This window comes from Narcine bancroftii, chromosome 3 (assembly GCF_036971445.1).
Source record: "Narcine bancroftii isolate sNarBan1 chromosome 3, sNarBan1.hap1, whole genome shotgun sequence".
NCBI lineage: Eukaryota > Metazoa > Chordata > Chondrichthyes > Torpediniformes > Narcinidae > Narcine > Narcine bancroftii.
In genome coordinates this window covers 298,223,389-298,244,615 of record NC_091471.1, presented here as the reverse complement: position 1 = coordinate 298,244,615, position 21,227 = coordinate 298,223,389, and the positions used below count along the sequence as shown (strand labels likewise).

General features: G+C 42.8%; 1 protein-coding gene across 10 annotated transcripts in view; it reads left to right on the top strand.

Annotated features, from left to right (window-relative positions):
• The window catches only part of nfic (nuclear factor I/C), a 450,718-nt gene that overhangs the window by 16,377 nt on the left and 413,114 nt on the right, over nt 1-21,227 (top strand). Inside the window, exon 2 of one of the 10 annotated variants that reach the window (XM_069928657.1) lies at nt 2,149-2,265. The exons of the other annotated variants lie outside the window; for them this stretch is intronic. The gene's annotated coding sequence lies outside the window, so the exon portion shown is untranslated. The remainder of the gene's footprint in view (nt 1-2,148; nt 2,266-21,227) is intronic. 10 annotated transcript variants of the gene reach the window in all.

Genomic DNA, 21,227 nt, shown 5'->3' with positions numbered 1-21,227 from the left:
CAAAATCTCCTTTTGAGTCAGCATATTAAATAATATTCAGTGTTTTGACATAAATATATTATAGCAAATAAATCCTTTTGGGACTAAACGGAGCAGTATTGCATTTCAGAATATTCGGATGTTAGGAAAGCAGAGTTCTCTGGAGCCAGGCTGTGGTTGCTGCTGGATGACCAGTTCTATATCTTTGCCTCTGGGGCTTGGATGGAGGCATTTGTTGGGAATGGCTGTGTGGAAGTGGAGGGCAGTCTATGGCTTCTCGAAGAGTGGGTCAGGCAGTGTAGCCAGTGGAATGAGAACCCAGTGAAGGGGAGCAAATAGGAAGAGTGTGCTGCCCTTGCAATCTTTAATGGATGATTTGGGCGGCAAATTAGTTAACACAATTAGTACATTTGCAGATGGCACCAATATTGGTGGTGGGCAATATTGGAAGAAAAATTTTCCTCCAGATCTAGCTCAGTTGGGATGGTATATGAATGGGGTTGGAAGGATATTGCCCAAATGCAGGCAAATGGAACTAGCCCAGAGTGCCCACTTGGTTGGCGTAGACAAAGGATCTGTTCTGTGCTATGTGATTCCGAGTCACTTTAGAATAGCACTATCCAAGATCACATCATTTTCCCTGTGACTCTAGAGCCACATAGAATATATATGGTTCTATGTATTGTTTGTTTTAAACAAAAAAAAATAGACGTTCAACTCTGTAACAGGCTAATTTGGCCCTACAAGTCCATGCCACCCATTTTACACCCATTTACCTACACCCCAGTGTGTTTTGCAAAGTGGGAGGATACCAGAATCCCCAGAGAAAACCCATGCAGGCATGGGGAAAGCATATAACCTCCTTACAGATGAGTGCAGGATTAGATCCTAGTCCCGATCTGGTGCTATAAGGCATTGTGTGCTGCCCCCTTTGTGTGTGTGTGTCTTATGTCTGCTTGTGTGTTTGCACTGTTTTGCATCGAGGGACGGAGAACACTTTTGTCTGGGTTGCACTGATGCAATTAGATGATAAATAAACTTGAACTTGGCAATGACCTCATTCAGACTTGTAGGCCTGGTGGTGGCAGTATTTAGTGATAGCTCTCTGATCTCCATTTGATGAGGCTGTCTGGACTGGGTCTCCACACCAAACCTCTGATTCTGTCAGAGGAATACCATTTGATTTGGATGTGATTTCCCCACTGGATTTTTGCAATTGGAGACCTGATTTCATGTGTCAGAGGACTGCATGAAGGACAAGCCCTTTGCCTCCTGGTTCAGAGGTGGAACAATCCCATTGAATTGGTTCACCTCATAGCCACTGTCCTTGAATAGGGGGAGAGAAGTGTAATTGTAGCAACCTGACAGAAGAGAGGAATTACAAGCTAAGCATTAATTACAACTAGGAGAAGCACAAAAGTGAATTAACTTGAGCCTCCTAATGACAGTAATTTATGAGACTCCAGGAAGATGAGCGAGATAGTGGATAGTTATTTTATGGTTGGATGTATTACTCCAGGTGGTTAGTCATTAGATGTATTAACAAGGAATCGAACATGAGACTGCAGCTCTATGTGATCTGTTGGTGAGGCAGATCTATAATGATTCAAACCTGGAGAAAGTTCTTGGTTTTTTATTATATTAACGATTTCACTTTGACCTGACAATCAGCAAGATTGACCTGGATCATTTTGCAAATCATTTATTTAAGATGAGACGCAACTTTAGATTTTGTTAGTTACTGCCAGGTGTTAAAATGGCTACTTTTGTTTTTTTTTAAAAATTCTGCACCCAAATTACTTTTTGGGAAGAAAACCACTGTGCAACACGACGTGATGAACATGTGCAGTATACAGCAACCTTCTGTTAAATGTGCTGGATATAAATATATAAACTAACAGTGAACCTCCAACAGGTACCGCCGCTGATTTAAATACATTGATTTGAGAATCCATAAACATGACTATGGTTTTTGCAGGAACCCAGAGATAAGAATATGGCTGGAATTCACAATTTTCTCTTTCTACTGTGATTTTTTAATTCCGCGTCATGTGCAGAGAAAACCAAATAATTAATTTGTTGGTGTTGTAATGGGACTCTGTGCAGACCTTTTGAATAGTTGTGCAGTTTTTATGATTTTTTTTTTTCCCCTGATTTACTTTTGTTTAGGAGAATCAAGTATGAAAGAGAATGAGATTGCACCACACCTGTATCCCTCAAACAATTATACAAATTCTTTGTGTGAATATCGATTCTTGTGGGATTTTGCTCTGAAATTTCCCTCTGGTGAGTTTTGTTTTGCCCCTCTAGCCAAGTACTGGCCTCATCTCATTTGTACCATTTTGTACTTGCATTTTTAAATTTTAATTCTCCCTGCACTTTCTTTTTAAAAAAAAAAAAATCCTATTTCTGTCAATGCAACTCTTATTCACACCTGATCTTGAATTCCTGTGAATTTTAGATTTGTTGGGAGTCCTAATGGAAAGTATTTGTCAGACCATTTTCAAAAGTACAAATGTCATGGTAATAACAGCATGAATTTGCTTTGTTCTTTAAACATACTGAAATACAAGACCATACAACATAGGGAGTGGAAATAGGCTACTCAACCCATCGAGTCTGACCTGCCATTTCATCATGAGCTGATCCATTTTTCCACTCGGCCTACTGCCATAATCTTTTGATGCCCTGGCCAAAGAAGTGCAGAAAATGGAATCGTGCCAAGAGATTGGGAGGCAATTCAAGAAATGGGATTGTCGTGCATTTTTAAAGCTAGAGAGAGCTGTAGAGGGGTGTAGAGCTCGTCGAAAGAACCAAAGACTTGTTGATCCAAACCAAGGCTTTTATTAGCAAAAGACCGGAGCTCTTCACAGGTGGCCGACCAGTCCGGAATGATCCGACCTGGCTAGGGACACAACCCTTTAAGGCCCAAACAATAGGTGTGGCTTAGCTCTCAGCCAATCGCTGTAAGCACAGTCTAGATACAGTAACTATATACTCTATGTACATTGGTGATAGATCTGTACTATCACAAGGGGAAGAGTAGTAAACTCTGTTTGAAGTTTATGGTCACATGCATCTACCTGCAGTGATGATTTGTTTTGTTAGCATTCCAGCTCAATGTCGCATACATAGTCAAGTGAGACACATCAGTCAGGACAGAGCAAAGAAAAGAATTGAACAAAGGCAGCGAATGAGTCTGCCGTCATGGATGGGTTGTGAAGGTGAGTAGGGGGCTGGTAGAAAGTAGCAGAACTCAAGAATCACAAGAGCATTGTGTATTAATGACTTCACTTGCGTATGACCTTAAAATCAGAAAGATTGACGTAGGCATTAATTTTGAAAACCATCTAGTTGTTATGAAACACTTTGAGAGGAGTTTTCAGTGGAAATGTGCCACAGGTGCATGGGGTGATGACTTGTCCATAAGAATTTTTAAATTTCAGGTCAGTAAAAATCAGAAAGAAGTAGCTGATGAGCAACTGGGTCCTCATTAGGCAAACAATAATATTGTACTCTTTGGTTTTTTTTGAGGAGGGTGTAAAAAGGAAAGGCAGCAAAATATTTTGGGATAATTTTATCGAGCATTTTAACGTGTTGGGCAGTTTGACGGTTGTTCTTTGTTCCTGAAGCAGCAAGTAGGGTGTGAGGGCTTGAGATGACAAATAATTGTCTAATGACAGAAAGATGGTGTATGCAATTTTCTTCTTTGGCTTGGCTTTGCGGACGAAGATTTATGGAGGGGGTAAAATTTTAAGGGGATGTTAATAAGTCATTTTGGTGAAAAGGAGTTTAAGGGCCAGAATGTGTGTGATTAATTTATCCAGCTATTCTAGGGTCAGGTCTGACATTGCTGTTAACAAATGATCACACATATAGATAAATCAGGGTGGTGATGGGAAAGAGGATTCAACCTTCCTCTAATGCCCACAAATAAATGAGACAGTTTGTCCTGCAGGATTGGCCGTAACTGATCCATTGATGTTTCTTGACCTATCTATATGGGCCCTCATGTAATTCACTCCTTGGAATGGTTTCCAGCATTTTGCCTGACTAATGGCTTAGAACGTAAACAGCTTGCTGTTCATTCTCCCTTTTATAAACTTGCTTCCATCTAGACCAACTATTCTCAACAGGGGCCATGCAGATTCCCTGGGGGCCACAGCGCATTTATTTATTTTTTTTAAAAAGCCTTGTTTTCATCTCACAATTTATTTTTTGTTTGTTTTTATGTGGTCAGTAGGAGAGAAATGTGGAAGAAACCAAAACTTGACTGATTCACAGGGAAGGGGAGATGGAGGGGGTTGTGGCCTATAAACTTTGTGCAAAGTCCTAGAGAGGCCATCACCAAAAAAGGTGGAGTTTGCTTATCTAAAATATCAGGAGTAATTAACTGTTCATTTATTTTGTGGCTGAAACAAGGATCAGTGCTCCCTTATCTACACATTAGCATATACATTGCTTGATTTCATGGATTGATTGATTCATAGTTTCCTTGTACATTTTCTAAAGCTGATTTTGTAGGATTGTTGATAGGAACAATCAAATTGCTAGCATGTCAGTATTTTCTTTAGCTGCTTCTAGGAAATAATTGAAGCTGCCACATTTCCTTTGCGATAAAATTCTTGTATCAGTTTTATTTTCTTTTAGGTATTAATTTTCTTGGCAATAACCTGCTGCCATTATTCTTGATGTCCTTTGCCAAGCTCATCTCTTGTTCTCTCCAACTCAACGATGTAAAAGTGACCTTAGGATCCAGAATGCTCAAATGAACGACTTCTGTGCAGTGCACAACCTAAAAAGAACAGATCAATACCTTTCTATAATTGAGAAGGAAGGCAGAGAAATAACTGATGACGCAGGGAGGAAGATTAGTAAAACATTTACTTTGATTGATGATGGGAAAGGAAGAATATACAGGAAATATTTTGCTGTGTGGAAATTAGCACAGTCCATACTTTAAAACAATAGATATCATTTGGCTGTTGAGGAAGGCAGAAAAAGGGAAAGGACCTGGAAGGTTCAAGAACTAAAGAGGTTCAAAGATGGCCTTTTCTCGAAAGCTATCTGGTGCTTTACCCTCCCTATGCTCCCTTAACCACGACACTGATCCAGGACAAAGAGCTTCTGCACGATTGAACTGTGAATATTTTGCTATCCTTTTATATTGGTTAATTTTTACACACTTGGAGTTGGGCTAATTTCATTGTTCAGAATCCGGATTTATTTTCATGAATATTTATAATGAAATTTGTTGCTTTGTGGCAGCATTACAGATGCAAAATCTGCTATAAATTACATTTTTTAATGTAAATTAGTGCAAAAGAAGAGAAAATGAGGTCGTGTCTGTGGTTCATTGTCCTTTCAGAAACCTGATGGCGGAGGGGAAGAAGCTATTTTTGTGCTGCTAGGTGTTCATCTTCAGGCTCCTGTTCCTCCTTGATGATAGCACTGAGAAGAGGGCATGGCCTGGGTGTTGAAGGTCCTTCAGGATAGAGGCTGCTTTCTTGAAACACCGCCTCTTTTGGATGTCCTCGATGGAGTGGAGGCTGGTGCCCATGAAAGCACTGGCCGAGTTCATCACCCTGTCGTTTGCATTGGAATCCTCCATGATGCAACCTGTCAGCAGGCTCTCCATGGTGCACCCTGTAGAAATTTGCAGGGGTTTTTGATGTCACATCAAATGTCCTCAAACTCCTAACAAAGAATAGCTGCTGGTGAACCTTCCTCATGATTGCGTCGACATGAAGACCCCAGAATAGATCTTCAGAGATGTTGACACCCAGCAATTTGATGTTCTTTACTCTCTTACCGCTGACCCCTCAATGAGGATATGTGCGTGTTCTCCTGGCTTCCCTTTCCTGAAGTCCACAATCAGTTGTTTAGTTTTGCTAATGTTGAGTGTGAATTGTTGTTGTGACAGGACTCAACTAGCTGATCTATCTCTCTCCTGTACAATTCCTCATTCTTATTATTTGTTACTGTGTTTTTTTTTGTATCTTTGTGGCTTCAGCAAGCAAGAATCTTGGTGCATGTTATGCACTTGACAATAAACTCTCCTCTTCTAGTGATTCACTGGTGTGGTGATTTGCTGGCATGAATTGTGACTTTTTATAAATGTTCCTCCTTTTTATCCCAGTTCATTGCCTCAGCCCTGTAATATTTTCTCCTTTGACAGTGGAGACCAGGAGTTCCAGGTTCCTGCTGTCATTTTTTTTTAAATTAAGAGGTCATGAATGGTGAGGGCCCATTGGGTTTTGGTGCCAATCTAAGAGGAACAATTATGCTTCACAACTTATTTTCCTCTGAGGTAGTCTTCAAAAGTCAGAAGCAGGAATGTTGAATTTTCCAATTTTAGATAACTCCCTACCCCTATCCAGTTTCATTCTTTCCATCTCTCCTTTACTCCTATTATCTTTTAAGCTTCCCCATACCCCCCCCCCACAACCCATGTGGTTTTCTCCCCTGCCTGCCATTCTACCTCTCCCACCTGTCCAATACCCTATCACCTCCCCTCTCCCCAGCCCCCACTCTCCCTGCCCAGCCACCACTTTGACCACCCAGCCCCCCCACCTTTTGTCTCCCCCACTCCCACCCTGACCCCTTGCCACTTGAGACCTGATGAAGTTTCCAGACCCAAAGCATCTCTCCACAGATGCTGCCTGGCCCACTGAGTCCTCCCAGCTTCTCATTGGCTGCTGAATCACAAGGTACTGGGTAATTGGTGCTTGCACCCACACTACATTATCAGATATTTATCTCCAAAGGGTTAATCAACTTTGTTTAAACTACTTTTCATGGGACATTTGTTTTCTTTCAACCTATTTTATCCGCAGCTGTACAGAGAATAAAAATCTACATCAGCTGAGACTTTTTACTTGTATCTTCTATTTCTGAGAACAGTTTCAATTAAATAGCTTGCTTGGGGCTTTCCCCTTTCTGGGATACCTGCCCTCCACAATCTGATCAAGAAGCCTCTGGTCTCTAGTGAGTTGATTCATTTCGAGCATGGCTGCTCTAGGTTTTGTTTAAAGGTTTGGGGAGTAGAAAAACCAACAAGGAATACTGTACCTGGGACCTATCTAAAGATTTCTGCATGAATGTGCTTGTAATGGAACATTGGGTATATAAGGGTTATAGCCAATCCCCTCCCCAAATGCTGAAAACTGAATCAGTAATTATTCCCATTGCCTTTATTTGAAGATTGGTGATACAAATCTAGCTTTTAATGATTTCCCTCCTTCAGGCCAAGAGAGGGACCAATGTAATGTCCTAAGGAGTAAAGGAGTTGAATTGAGTTTGTTAATTCAGTGGTTGTGTATTCCTTTTGGTACGAGTGAATGCTGAGGGCAAGACGTGCTGTTTGCTGATTATAGAAAACGATTAATATATCCATTGTACACTGCTTTACTATTAATATGAAAGCTTTCCCTGCAGCACATTTCCTACCTTCTCATTTTGAAAAAAACAAGCTTGATCATCATAATTTCAAAGTGTAAGTCTGAGCTTCAGTCTTGCTTTTACGAACACTCCAGTTCATTAACATCTCCCTGATGTGACCTTGTCATTTCGAGTCATAGGGCGGACATCTTTTCCCATTCTCTGACTTGATTTACATTTTTACAGCATCAAGTCCTGGGAGTTCCTTAAAGTGCTTGATAAGAACAATGGACCATTAAAAAATTAGTCACCATTGTTATGTTGACAAGCATGGCAGGAAGACCCGAACATCAGTGGATCGTCATGTTTTTTGATCACACTGGCCGAGGAAGGGATATTAGTCTGCGTGCAAGTAATCTTTGTTCTTCAAATATTGCTGCTCACAATTGAGATTGGACCATAAGGCATAGGAGCAGAAATAAGCTATTCAGCCCATTTAATCATGAGCTTATCCATTTTATCATCTCCCCACTTCCTGATCTTCTCCCCATAACCTTTGATGCCCTGGATAATCAAGAACCTATCAATCGTTCCCTTAAATACTACCAGAAAAAAATAAAGATGGGACAACCAATTACCTTGAAATGAGTTTTTAAAACAAAAATGCTAAACTGTTTTCTCTTAAGTATTAGACAATGAGACCGGATATCTCAGTGGATAAAAACCATCTTAAATAGGTGTTTTCTGATCCTGAATGAAAGCTCAAGTTGCCTGAAGCAAAATTATAAGATGTATGATTAAAGTGGATCAATATACTGTAATTATTCCATGCATTCACTCCATCTGAAATATTTTTGTACTGCTGGCGATTAGGGACTCATTTGTGATGTTCCTGGGAGTCATGAACAAAATCATGAGTTGGCATCGTCATACTGCCAGAGCTCATTTGAATTTGTGGTCAGTTGCAAAGTGGTGGTGCCTGCCACTGACCTCAAAGAAAATCTAGCTCCCTGAAAGTATCTCTTTGGCAAGGAACTCCCTTTCTCTGATGTCCAATGTCGTTTGGCATCAAATCAACATTTCTTGGCATCCACCACCAATGCTGTCATCAACCTGACTGAGTGTCTCATCAAGAAACCATCACGCCACACCTGGGAACAATGCACACACTCTGAATTAATTATTTAAACATTCCATGTGCTGACTGTTGACTTAAGGAAGGCAAAAAACAGATGTGTACGATCCAGTGATCATTGGGGGATCAGAGTCGGAGAGGGTGAGTACATTTTAAGTTCTTGGGAGTCACCATCTTGGAGGATCTTTCCTGGAGCCAACACACTAATGGGATTGTGAAGAAATACATCAGTACCTCTATTTCCTCAGGAGTTTGCGGAGGTTTGGCATGCCTGGCAAACTATGTCAGAAACCCTGGTACTTTTCCACAGATGTGTGCTGTTAGGCTGCATTACAGTCTGGAATGGGGACACCAATACCCCTGAGTGTAAAGCCCTGCAAAAGGTTGTGACGTAGCCCAGGACACCACGAGTAAAACCCTTCCCACCATTGAGAACACCTATGGTGCTGTCTAAGAGCAGCAGCAATCATCAAGGATTCACACCACCCAGTGCACTTTTTTTTCGCTTCTAACATCAGGAAAGGGGTATAGGTGCCACCAGGTTCAGGAAGAGCTGCTCCCCCTCCACCATCAGACTCTCAACAACAAACTCAATCAGGGACTGATTTAAGGTCTCTGACTTTTGCACTGTATTGTTTTTTTTTTCCTCTTCTCTGTATTGCACAGTCAGTTGTTTACATTTGTTTACTTGTTTACATGTACAGTTTTTGAACTACCAAGAAGAATCTGAGTTGTTTATGTGATGTCATCATGCTTGTACTCTGACGATAAATCTGAAATCTAAAATAAAAATGAGCATACACATCTGAGTGAAATCTTTTCTATTTTGAAACACTGTATTCACATAAAGATAATTTTCTTGGGTAATGTTTGCCAGCATTAAGTATGATATCATTTTCTGTTAAAATCTCATTTATAATTTTTGTAACTAAATACAAAGCTCCCTCGCTCATGTAAATTACCCCATCCATTTAAAGTAATTTTCAAACTATTAATGACAAAGAGCTGTCTCCTGGTATTCATTGCCAATTCACTACTGATAACTGCCTGGCCCACAGGAAAAAATAATCTCTGGGTTGTACGTGATGCCATGTATGTACACTGACAATCAATTTGATCTTTGATTAGTGACTGGGTACAGTATATGCTCCATTAGTTTAGTTGTGGGTAGTGTTTTTTTTTAATTTTTTTAATTTTTCACACTATGAACCATATTAACCAAAATACACACAAACATTTCCCTCTTGAATATGCACAGTGTCATTTTTTTTCCCCTTCCCCCCCCACTTCCCTCCTTCCCACCCCCTCCCTACCCATTAAATGTTCAACATATACAATAAACCCATTAAACAATGTCATCGCACAATAAAAGTAAGTAAGAAAATTGTGTCATCTACTTTTACACACTGGGTCAGTTCATTTTGTCTTCTTCTCATTCTATCATTTTAGGCGGTGGAGGTCCGCGGTAGGCCCTCTCTGTTGTGTTCCATGTACGTTTCCCAAATTTGTTCGAATATTGTGACTTTTAAAAAAATTATATGTTATTTTTTTCCAATAGAATACATTTATTCATTTCTATGTACCATTGCTGTACTCTCAGGCTCTCTTCTGATTTCCAGGTTGACCTAATACATTTTTTTGCTCCAGCTAAGGCTATCATAATAAATCTTTTTTGTGCTTCATCCAATTTGAGGCCTAGTTCTTTACTTCTTATATTACTTAGAAGAAAGATCTCTGGATTTTTTGGTATGTTGCTTTTTGTGATTTTATTTAATACCTGATTTAGATCTTCCCAAAACTTTTCCACTTTCTCACATGCCCAAATTGCATGTACTGTTGTTCCCGTTTCCTTCTTACAGCGAAAACATCTGTCTGATACTGTTGTGTCCCATTTATTTAACTTTTGGGGCGTGATAGATAGCCTGTGTAACTAATTATATTGTATCATGCGTAACCTAGTGTTTATTGTATTTCTCTTAGTTCCGGAGCATAGCTTTTCGCATTTTTCATTTTTTATCTTTGTTTAGATCTTGTTCCCACTTTTGTTTGGGTTTACAGCTTATTTCATCATTCTCTTTCTCTTGCAGCTTGATGTACATGTTTGTTATAAATCTTTTAATTATCATTCTATCTGTAATCACGTATTCAAAGCTGCTTCCTCTGGTAACCTCAGCCTGCTTCCCAATTTGTCCTTCAAGTAGGTTTTCAGTTGGTGGTATGCAAACATTGTACCGTGAGTTATACCATAATTGTACTTCATTTGTTCAAAAGATAATAAATTATTTCCCAAAAAACAATTTTCTATTCTTTTGATCCCATTTCTCTCCAATTCTCTAAAGGAAAGGTTATCTATTGTGAAAGGGATTAGTTGATTTTGTGTCAATAATAATTTTAGAAGTTGATAATTTGTTTTTTTTCCTTTCTACGTAAATCTTCTTCCAAATGTTGAGCAGATGGTGCAGTACTGGTGAACTTCCATGTTGCACCAGTTTTTCATCCCACTTATAAAGTATATGTTCAGGTACCTTCTCCCCTATTTTATCTAGCTCTAACCTGGGCCAATCTGGTTTTTCCCTTGTTTGAAAAAAATTTGATGGATATCTTAATTGTGCTGCTCTATAATAATTCTTAAAGTTTGGTAGCTGTAAGCCCCCTTGTTTGTACAGTTCTGTTAATTTATCTAGCACTATCCTCGGTTTCCCCCCGTTCCATGAGAATTTCCTTATTATTTTCTTTAGTTCATTGAAGAATTTCTCTAAGGGAATTGGTAACGATTGAAATAGGTATTGTATCCTTGGGAAGATATTCATTTTAAAGCAATTTTCCCTTCCTATCAGTGTTAGTGGTAAATCTTTCCAATGTTCTAAGACATCTTGTAATTTCTTCATTAATGGCTGATAATTTAATTTGTATAGATGGCCTAGATTATTATCTAGTCTAATAAGCTGTGGGTAGTGTTAAAGCAATTATTTAATGAAATAAAAGATTTCTTGCAAGCATATGATATAAGTAGCACTCAAAAGTTCACAGGAAAGGAACCCTTCTGCAATATGGGGGCTAACTAAGATTTTCATGGCAGTTTACAACAAGAATGCTTTGTAAATATCCAAAATTGATCACAATTGAAGGAATTTCTGTTGAGTGCATTGGGGAAGGCTACAAAGAGTGCGTCTGAAGTTTGCCAAACTATTGACAGCAACTTTGAAATTGCCATTTCAAACTATGAGCTTCGTGCAATAATGATGGCAAGTATGAGGAATTGAGCTGTCAATTACTGCCACAGACATTAAGCCATTGTATACTGCAATCTATTCTTTGCTTTCTGGAGATGCATGAAGCTTTGTGGAGCTGATTAATTGCTTGTAACACTGAGCAAACTTCAAAATGGGTCAAATATTGTTGAATCACAGTGTTAGAACTGAGTGTTCTGAGATTGGTTTGTTCCACAAGGATGCAGGGAGAGTTGGTATTTCCTTTATGATGTGCTGCTATGGAATAATGTGCAGCACAAGGCAGAACACTGATGCTGGACAGTGGAAAATAGAGCCTCAGGCCATGAAGTCTGAATGAAAGTGCAATTAAGAATCAGAATCCAGTTTATTGTGACAAACGTGTCACAAAATGTGTTGCTTTGTGGCAGCAGTATTGTGTATTACTAGTATGAAATTGCAGTTTCCGAAATACAATATTTAAAAAAAAATCTTTAATCCCAGTCTCAATGGTTGGGATTAAGAATGATGAGGAATGTGATTTAAATATATCACTTTCACATGAAGATTGGGGCACCACTTTTAATTTAATTAATGGGTCCTCATTTTGTGCATGACATTGTTACAATTTAATGTGGTACATAGAATACACGCCCAATGTTAAAATAATTATTACGTTTTTATTCTGATATTGATCCATTAGGTGATAAATGTAAAAATCTTTGAAGCTTCATTGATTCATATGTTTTAGGAGTGCCCTAATTTAGAAAAATTTTGGAAAAATGTTTTCCAAACTATCAATGATTCTGAAGATTAAATTAGAACCATGCCCTTTGGTTTATTTGGTTCTTCTCTAGAAGAGAATACATCCTTGACTTCGACCCGAAAGATAATCTTAGCTTTTGCCTCGCTGATAGCTAGGCAAGCAATTCTGATGAAATGGAAAGATAGCTCTTCACCTACTCGTATTTAATGGTTACGATGATATAATGTCTTACCCAAGTTTGGAAAAAGAAAATTAGATGTTACATCAAAGGTGTAAAGTTTGAATTTGATAAGATGTGGGGCCAATTCATGGATTATTATCACAACTTGAATATTTAAGGTGTATGGATGCTCGGAGACTCCCTCTCTGGTATCTGAAAGTTGTTATTTGATTCATATCTATATAATTAATACGTTAATCTTCTTTAGAGGGAGGAGTTGGATTGTTGTGGGTTTTTCTCTTTCCTATTTTTTTTTATTATAGATAAACTAGGTTAAGATGGTTTTAACTGTGGATCATTGAATAAGACACAAACATCTGAGAAGTATAAAAATCCTATATAAAAGGGATTCTTAATTGTATCTTATCTATTTTCCATTCAGCTGTGGCGGTTCGCCATTAGGCAGGTGAACTGGCCCCGCTTGTCATGTGCGCGGCGGGGCAGCGAGCCAAAATGGCGCTATCGGGGGTTTCTTCCCAACCTCGGCACCGGCCTCAGAAGCCCGCGCTTGATGACCCACGTGATGCTCCGGTGACGTTGTGGCCCCCCCACCACAGTTCTAAGCCGGGTCCGGGCTGGGAGTATAAGACCAGCCAGGTAGCCTGCAATAAATCAGTTTTGCTCACTGAACTCAACTCATCTGGTTGTGCGATCTTTCAGTTAGCAGTGTAGCCACCGCTACAGTTGATGACCCCGACAGGTTCAAACGTCATTGAACCCGACGTGAATGACCCTTCGATCAACGCTATAGCCATCAAGCTTCCTGACTTCTGGGTTCAGGAGCCAGAGACCTGGATCAGCCATGCAGAGGCTCAGTTTCATCTCCACCAGATTTCATCAGATTCAACCAAGTTCTATCATGTGGTCGCTGCCCTGGACCAGGCCACTGCCAAACGAGTACAGCCTCTAATTCAGCACCCACCCACAGAAGATGAGTATGGGACCATCGAGCAGGTGCTCACCGGCTTCCTCGTCCTCTCCAGGCACCAGCGTGCTGCTTGGATGCTGCACCTCAACACCTTTGGGGACAGAACTCTAATCGAGTTGATGGACGATATGCTCATGAGTGATCACACCAACTGCCCACTCTTCGAGCGCATCTTCCTCGACCATCTGCCTGAAGACATCCGGCCGTTGCTGTCCCAGGAGGGCTTTGTCGACCCTAGGAAGGTCGCTCAAAGGCTCAGGAGTTATGGCTCGAACGATTTCCGGAGAGTTCAGCAGGTTACGAGTCACAGGCGTGACCATGCCAAGCCCTCCTTTTGCATTGCGGTGGAACACCTGGCCCCTGCAGGGTCCTCAAAGAGCATAGCTAGAAGCAAGCCATCTACTTCACGCCTCTGCTTCTTCCACCAGCGCTGGGGAGCCAAGGCTCAGAAGTGTTGTCAGCCCTGCTCATTCCAGGGAAACAGGCAGGCCGGCCGCTGTTAATGGCTGCGGCAGCTGGCCAACAACACAGCCTTCTCTACCTGCGGGATTCAGTCAGTGGCCGATGCTTCCTCGTCAACACTGGGGCCCAGATCAGCGTCATTCCGGCCACAGCCATCGAGTCCTGGAACCAGCCTCGAGGACCTCCCCTCCGTGCAGCCAATTTGGCGGAGATCAGAACGTATGGAGACAAGACCGTCCACTTCCAGATCATCCAGCGGAAGTTCTCGCGGAGGTTCACCGTTTCGTCACTCCCAACCACCATCCTCCTCGCCCACGAACTCCTAGTCGACATTCACCTCAATGCCTCCCTCACAGAGCAGCCGCAGTTTCCCACTGTCGGCACGCTCAAGGATTAGTTTTAGCGTATCCTGGATGAGTCCCGTCCCTCCTCAAGCTGCAGTTCTCCACCGCCTCATCATTACATACCCACCCAAGACCCGCCGGTCCACGCCAAGGCACGCTGGCTCCCGCCGGATAAGCTCCAGATAGTGAAGGAAGAGTTTTCACATCTGCAGGAGCTGGGGATCATTCAACACTCCGACAGTCCTTGGACCTCACCACTCTACCTGGTCCTGAAAGCCTCTGGTGGCTGGCGCCCCTGCGGATATTATCGATGGCTTTACAATGCAACAGTACCTGACCGTTACCCGATCCCTCACATCTAGGACTTTACGGCCAACCTGCATGGTGCGAGGGTATTCCCCAAGGTTGACCTGGTGCGTGGGTATCACCAAATCCCGGTGCACCCTGAGGACATACCCAAAACGGCCATCATCACTGCTTTCGGCTTGTTCGAGTTCCTACGCATGCCATTCGGGCTCAAGAATGCCGCCCAGACCTTCCAGCACCTCATGGACACAGTGGGCAGGGATTTGAATTTCGTATTCATTTACCTGGATGACCTCCTTGTTGCCAGCTGAGACCGGACACAACACACGTCTCACCTGCGCACCCTCTTCTCCCGACTGGCCGACTTCGGCCAAATGGTCAATCCGGCCAAATGCCAGTTTGGGAAAGAGTCCATGTGGTTCCTGGGTCATACCATCATGGCCAAAGGAGCTACAGCTGCTGCTACAAAGGTCACTGCAGTTAGGGAGTTCTCTCGCCCAGACAAATCAAAGGGCTACAGGAGTTCACGAGTATGGTCAATTTCTATAACCGCTTCATTCCAGGTGCTGCGCGCATCATGAAGTCGCTCTTCGCCCTCATCGCAGCCAAAGACAAGACACTCGCTTGGACTCCAGAGGCCAGCAGAGCATTTGAAGCCACGAAAGATGCCCTCGCGAAGGCTACCCTTCTCGTCCACCCATGCACTGACCTGCATATGGCGCTCTCCATTGATGCCTCTGCCATAGCCGTCAGCGCTGTCCTGGAGCAGCAGGCGAATGGACAGTGGAAACCACTGGCATTCATTAGCCAACTTCTTCGCCCGTCAGAGTGCAAGTATAGCACTTTTGATTGTGAGTTGCTGGCCATCTACCTGGCGGTGCATCATTTCCGCTATTTCTTGGAGGGGTGGTTTTTCACCATTTTTACCGACCACAAACCCCTCATTCAGGTACTCGCTATGGCAAGAGATCCCCGGTCGGCCCGCCAACAGCGTCACCTCTCCTTCGTGTCGGAGTTCATCACCGACATTCGGCACAAGGCGGGAAAAGCCAACGTGGTCGCCGACGCACTCCCACGACTGGCCATTTGCGCGCTGACACCCGGCCTCGACTTTGACCAGCTTGCTCGGGACCAGAAGTCCAACGAGGAGACATGGGCCTTCAGGACTGCCATCACAGACCTGTGGTTCCAGGACCTCCCAACTCCTCATGGTGAGGGCACCATCCTGTGCGTGTCCAGTGGTTCCCCAGCATTGGTGCAGGCAAGGCTTTCACCATATCCATGACCTTTCCCACCCTTCCATTAGGTTCAAGGTCCATATGGGCAGAACATTTCATCTGGCATGGGCTTTGGAAGCAGATTGTGGACTGAGCCACAACCTGCACCTATTGCCAGCTTTCCAAGGTACACAGGCACACCAGAGCACCCATACAAGATTTTGAACACGTCCGGGAATGGTTCAGCCAGATACATATGGACATTGTCGGACCCTTACCCGCTTCCCGAGGTAACCGTTACCTTTTCACAGTGGTAGACCGCACCACTCATTGGCCCAAGGCGAACCCGATGCCAGATGCCTCCACGATCTCCTGCTCCCCAGTGCTTTTGAACAGTTGGTTTTCCTGGTTTGGCATCCCGAACCACCTCACCAGTGATCGGGGTGCCCAGTTCACCTCAGCGCTGTGGGCACAGCTCGCCAACAGGCTGGGGATCGAGCTACATCACACCACAGCCTATTACCAATGGGCTAGTCAAGTGATTGCACCACCACCTTAAGTCGGCACTGATGGCCCGCCTCAATGGCCCCGACTGGGTGGACGAGCTGCCTTGGGTGCTCCTGGGCATCTGCTCAACACCCAAAGAAGACCTACAGGCGTCATCAGCCGAGCTGGTTTACAGTGCACCGCTAGCCCTACCCGGTGAGTTCTTCAGCGCACCTCACTGAACACCGTGCAGTCACTGCACAGTGTACTTTCCTGCCTCCGGGCCCAGTTGGACTCCTTCACACCCCACCGCAGACCATAGGAAGGGCCGTACAAAGTCATCCAGCGTTCAGGATCCACTTTCACACTGGACATCAGTGGTAAGAGGGAACTGTTTATGGTGGACAGGTTAAAGCCAACTCACCTTGACCCCACTGAGCCAGTAGTTGTGGCCCAACCGAAAAAGCAGGGTCAGGGAGGGGGTGCTGTGTGGCAGTCTGCCATTAGGCAGGCAAACCAACCCCGCTTGTCACGCACGCGACGGGGCAGCCGGCCAAAATGGCGCTATCAGGGGTTTCCTCCCGACCTCGGCATCGGGCTCAGAAGCCCGTGCTTGGTGACCCACATGATGCCGTCGCTACACAGCATTAATACTGGCCATATTATGAGGAATGGATTAACTATTAACTCATTATAACTGTAGAAATCGATGTTTTGAATGGGATAGGTTTAAGTAATTATTTATGATTATACTTTTTGATTTACAATTTTTGTGTGATTATGTATGATTTTGATTTGTTATTAATTAGAATACCATGTTTAAAGGCGTTTTTTCTATTAATAAAAATAATTAGTGCAAAAGAAGAGAAAACAGTGAGGTCGTGTCTGTGGTTCATTGTCCATTCAGATACATGATGGTGGAGGGGAAGAAACTGTTTTTGTAACACTGGGTGTTTGTCGTCAGGCTCCTGTACCACCTCCCAATTGTAGCAGTGAGAAAAGGACATAGCTTCGGAGGTGAGGGTCCTTGAGGATAGAGACTGCTTCCTTAAGACATTGCATCTTAAAGATGTCCTTACTGGAGTGAAGACTAATACCCTTGATGGCACGGGCCTCATTCGCAACCCTCTGTAGCTATTACTAGACAATGATGCAACCAGTCAGAATTAACCACAGGTGAGCCTTCTTCATGATTGCACCGACACAACAGCCTCAGGATCACTATTGAGAGTTGTTGACACCCAGCAACCAACTTGAAGTTCTTTACGCTCTCCATTGCTGGGTGAGGACTGTTTTTTGTTCTCTTGATTTCCCCTTCCTAAAGTCCACAATCAGTTCCTTAGTTTTGCTAACGTTGAGTTTTTTTGTTGTTGCTGCAATAGTGTGCATAATTAAAGTTTGTGTTCTTTGCAAGCTTGGTATAAAACTATGGAAATGCTTTGACACCACGATGCATGTTACTGGACAGTGGCTTTTTTGGGGTTTTATTAATAATAATTCAATTAACCTGAATGAAATCATGAGTTAATTATACAATTTAGCATTGCATGTAGATTAATGACATGTTTGCTTCATTTATTGGCAACTGTAAATGCTAGCTATTGATCAAGGATCAAGGCAAAAAAAAAACAGATTTAACTTTTTAACAGTTCTAAAATGCCAGGCAAGGTGAATGAGCAGGAATTGGATCCTGTTTAAGGAAAAAAGTGTCAGCTAATTTTGCACAGAGGAGACAGAAATTATGCTTGTATTCAAATAGAATGTACTGGAACTTTGAGCCAGAAGAAATTCACTCTGAATAGGGAGAATTTAATTCCGATATTGTGTTTTGTTCCATTGTATATAATTGCAAAATATGCTCCTCTCTTTATCGTTCTCTCATTCACCTAAATTTTGAAGCCCATGACTGATTTTTAATTTAGACACAAAGCACAGTAACAGGCCCTTCTGATCCACGAGCCAGTGCCGTCCAATTACACCCAATTGACCTACAACCCCTGGTACATTTTGAACGGTGGGAAGAAACACACGCCAGAACAGTAAGGTACAAACTCCTTACAGACAGCGCAAGATTCGAACCCTGGTCCCAATCGTTCACGCTGTAATAGCGCTGCGCTCACTGTGCTGCCCCCTACGCTAACCGTGCCGAGGTTATTTAATATATTTTGTCAAATGAATTACTTGTGAAATTTTGCATTGCCAGAGAAAACTAAATTTGTATGTTGCCAGTACTTTCTTGCATTTTGTATTACTTCCGGGCTTCAATCTGTGCCAGCTTTCAGTATCAAGATACGGTTAAAAATGTAGTGTTGCACTACCACAAACCTTTTCTGCATTTTAGTTATATTTCCTCTTAATATTACTGATATAGTCTTGAGATGCTTTAGGAAACAAAAAAAAACTCTGTACAGTGTGATAGTGAGCGGTGGTTTGTGAAAATTTCTCCATGAAACCTCACAAGCCACATCCACCACAGGTATGCGTGGGCGATGGGCTTAGCATCATGAGTGGGATTGCTAATAATACCAACAGCAGCTCTTTTATACATATTCCTTCTTGAACGAAGCAAGATTAAATGTCTTTAATTTATTTCTTGAATTGAATGTTGGTTCCGGTAAGTAGAAATCTTACCTGGCCCGCAGGAAAAATAATTTTTGCAATCTTCCACTTCAAAAAAAAAATGTGTATTCCCCTCTACCACCATCATCTCAGCCCTCACCTCATCTTGTCCATTTTCCACACATCTGCCCTGGCTCCCTCTGCACTTAGATACCACAAAAACCAGCTTCCCCTTGTCCTCACCTACCACCCCACCAGCCTCCATATCCGAAACATCATCCTCTACAATTTCCATCACCTGCATCGTGATCACACCCGGTGACACATCTTCCCCTCTCCACCTTCCATTGGGGCTGCTCCCTCTGTGACTCATCCACTCATCCCTCCCCACTAATTTCCCCTTTAGCACCTTTCCCTATGATCTCAGTAAGTGCCACACTTCTTCCCTCTTCACAATTCAGGGCTCCAAACAGTCCTAAGTGAAGCAACACTTCATGGTGAATCTGCTGGATTCCTCTTTTGCGGGATTCATCTCCTGCATCCCATGCTCCTGTTCTGGCCTTCCCTACATCAGAGAGACTAGATCACTTTGCTGAGCAACTTTGCTCAGTCTGCATAAATGACAGGGATCTCACAGTGGCAAAGCATTTCAGTTCTGTGCTCCATTCCCTCGCTGATATGTCTGTCTATGGCCTCATGCACTGCCAAACCAAGGTCACCTGTAAATTGGAGAAGGAACACCTAATTTTCCATTTGGGCACTCTGCGACCAGAGTTCTCTGGTTTCTGCTACCCTGCTCCACATTCTCCCTCCTTTCCCATTCTCTGTCTTCTTTCCTCCAGCTCTCCACCCCTTACCTCTACATTCACAGAGCCTTCCCCCTTTCATGATTTCTGATGTGCCCTCTCTCCCTTATCCACCTTGTCCCCTTGCTCTCCACCTGCCAACCTTTCACTCATACTTCGATGAAGGGCTTAGGCTTGAAACATTGGTTATTTATTTATCTTTGCTATATAATGAACATTGCTTGACCTGCTGAGTTTCTCCAGAATCATGTTTTTAAAGCAGGAAAAAGGGTCACAGGGTTGCATGTGATGTCGCATGTACACTGACAATAAATTTGAACATTGACTTCCTTGGTGTAGATGCATGAGGACTGGCATTGCCGCGGTAAAATTGATGGGGAAAAGGCGTTACTGTGGTAACATTGCCATGGTGTTGATGCTAGGGGAATGCTGTTGCCAAGGTAACATTGCTGTGGTGTTGAACTGAGGGGAGTGGTGTTGCTAAGTAACATTGCTGTGGTGTTGATGCTGGTGGAATGGTGTTGCCACAGTGATTTTGCCATGGTGCCAATTCAGGAATAATGATATTACCATGGTGACATTTCTGTGATGCAGATATTGGGAAAAATAACATTGCAGCGGTGATATTACCATGGTATCAATACCATGGGATGGCGATGCCACACTAACATTGCCGTACTGTTGATGGCAGGGGAATGGTGTTGCCACAGTGACATTGCTGTGGTGTTGATGGCAGGGGAATGGCATTGCCACAGTGACATTGCTGTGGTGTTGATGGCAGGGGAATGGCGTTGCCACAGTGACATTGGCGTATATTGATGCCAGGGGAATCCACGCCAATAGAGACAGGTTAATGTGTTCATGAAGCTTTGCTGGTGCCACATTGTAACAAGTAATGGTTTCCAAGTTCATGAGGTGAGTTATTTTGAACTTGGGTGTTGAGCTAATGATGAGCTACTGGGAGAACTCAAAGAGTCAGGCAGCATCCATGGGTAGAAATGGTTGGTCAATTGTTTGGATCAGGGCCTTTTATTGGGACTGGAGTTTGCTTTGGTGGTAAGAAAACCATTTGGTTGACAACGTTAGGTTGCTTTTCCCTGTTACAAAAAAAAAGTTTAAGTTATGGCTAGGATATACAGCATGGTAACCGCATGAGTCTGTGTTGCCCAATTAACCAACAACCCCTGTATGATGTGAACGGTGGGAGGAAACCAGAGCACCCGGAGGAAACCCACACGGACACCGGAAGAACATACAAACTCCTTGCAGACAGTGGCAGACTAAACCAGGTCACTGGCGCTAAAATGTTATTGTACTAACTGCTATGCTAACGATGTAGCCCAACATTTACCATGAGGCTATCCCCTGTTTTGTAAGAATGATATTGCAGATTTATCAAGTTCGCATTTATTGACAAATGCATCAAATGC